Raw genomic sequence first — 2500 nt, forward strand, 5'->3', positions numbered from 1 at the left:
GATAGGCTAGTTGATGAAAGGGCAAGCCTTAATGCCCCTCATATGGTAAAATATCTTCATTATTGGCCACAGTGAGCCTGAAATAAATGGGAAGAGAAAAAGGTTTACCCCTCAGGGAGAGATAAGGGCTAGGCTAAACTAAGCCTATCTAAGAGAATAATGTGTCAATAGCTTCTATAGGCAATTCATGACTGACACAAAGCCAGCCTTTCATCCTTTCAGCACAGCACTCACACCTTAGGAAGAGGACAGAAGGAAAAGGGGAGAAGAAAAGACCATACAAAATTAGTTGAGGCAAGGGCTGAGGTCCAAAGAAGGGGTTAGGGGTGATTCCCTACACTGGGCCTCAATCTCTGTGACACAGAGGTCCCTTATGAAATGTTACAACTTATCAGGATATAATTATGCTAAAGAAAGAAAGAAACACAAATAGAGAGAGTAACTTAACCCAATGGCGTCGGGTATAGAAAATTAAAAAAAACTCTACGCTCTGGCGAACGACGGCAGCGCGCCGACTCTGAATTTGGTACATCAAGCCGAATCATTGCCTCGGGGCGTTTTGGCGCGGCGCCGCTGCGGACAGCCGCACGCCTCAAATTGGGCGTATTGTTATGACGGCGATAACCGTGACCCGTCGCCATTGGGTTAAGTACATATGAAACCAGTATTTACAAACTTCACAATCATCACTTCTTATGCCAGAGAAAAGCCATGATGAACACAGGGACAACAATATATGAAACTACAGCAGAGACAACCAAATGTATGCTGAAGTAGTTATTAAGCTTAACTTTCATGATAAGTATTTCACTTGCTTCTACAGACTTGTGTATAATGCTGATCCTGTGTACCTTATAATGTCATGAAATCCTGACTACATGCTGAAGGTGTCAGAAGTCTTGTAGAGAGATATTAACTGTAAATGGGATTACATTCCCACAAAATTTGCAAACAGAGTCAAGTTCATGTCTTCTAAAGATGAATTGTGTAATCTGAACATTGAGATACTAGAGAAAAAAATAAAGGTATTTCATACCACAATGCACAGTGAATATAGATCTATATGAAGGTGATATATAGATAAGCTGTATTTTATGACTTTCAGTAATTATCCAAATTAAAAATTGTCCACAAGTGATTGCATGAACTTAAAACACATCAAATCCTTGAATCACATTAATTGCGACAAATGTAGAAAAAGTATGAATGACAATAAATATCTTCAAAGTGCGAGGGATATATTTGACCACTTTTTAAATTATATCTTTGTCAGAAATCCTATATATATATTTCTGATGAAGATGCAATCAAAAACAGACAAATACATTCTCATTTATGAAATCTTTATTTTTGAGCAAAATGATGATAAATTTATTGAATTATCAACAACTATCTAAGAAAACATGCAAATATACACAATTTCATTAAGAAAAATTTGCAAAAAAATATTGTACCTCACCTTGCAACTTTGTAACAATGATGTGACCCCTAGATATCACTTGATTTTGATAAAATTGGCATTACTCAAAAGAGGAAAATAAAGAAAGCCTTCAATCAAAGCTATGTGAATGGGGAATTGAAGTAAATTTTCAGCACTATTAAATAATTGATAATTCTACTCAAATTGAAAGCCATTAGTAATATTCATCCAGAGAAATAATGTGTAAACTACTGATTGTCAACAGGTACACTGGTAAGAAATTTGTAGTACAAGCAGATTATGAAAAATACTTTAGGTATAATATGAGAAATGTTGCTTTAAGAATTTAGGATGATGTGACAATATTTTTCTTTCTACATCTTTTGAATTATATTCCTATTATACAATAATAATAGATGACAGAACAAATTTGGTCTGAGTACTTTGTTTTAATTTCTTTATTTTCCTTAAAAAAAAAAAAAAATAAATAGATAAATAGAAAAAAAAAAAAAATTGTTTCTATAATCACTTTGTCAAAAACATAAGTGAAATTATATACAAATGAGACATAACATCAGAAAAGGTTCCCAAACATCTTCATACGAATAGAAGCATGAGAGTGATGTTCATATCATATCATGTGTTTGTAATATGAATGCATAATTATCCTTGACATAATTTGGGTAATACAGTAGGCAGTGTAACTTTGTAATAGACGTCAATGACTTATGTGTGGGGGTGTCAATCTCAAAACCCTTCGGAAGTTACTTTTCATATCAACTACGAACTTGTGGGATGACAAAGGAACATACCAAGCTTCCCAGGATTATGATATTAAAAACAGTCAGATATTACATACCAAAAGTTTAACTTACTTATCAAATGGTGATACTAAAGGTAAGAAAGAGTAGATAATATATGCATTAGTCTTCCTATGGTTTATTGTAAAATTTTACTTTACCTTTAAAAAATAAACAGGTCTATGTTGTGACATCATATACTAAACCCTTCTTACTATGAAATAAAGGTTACTTATGAATTATCAATCTTTTAATAATATATTACCTTCATATGACAACT

At 33.3% G+C, this 2500-nt stretch overlaps 1 protein-coding gene across 1 annotated transcript in view; it reads right to left on the reverse strand.

The window, feature by feature from the left end:
• Positions 1-2500, reverse strand: part of LOC125029629 (COX assembly mitochondrial protein homolog) — a 12723-nt gene that overhangs the window by 5914 nt on the left and 4309 nt on the right. The gene's annotated exons all lie outside the window — the stretch shown is intronic.

The sequence above is a fragment of the Penaeus chinensis genome, chromosome 2 (assembly GCF_019202785.1).
Source record: "Penaeus chinensis breed Huanghai No. 1 chromosome 2, ASM1920278v2, whole genome shotgun sequence".
NCBI classification, from domain to species: Eukaryota; Metazoa; Arthropoda; class Malacostraca; order Decapoda; family Penaeidae; genus Penaeus; species Penaeus chinensis.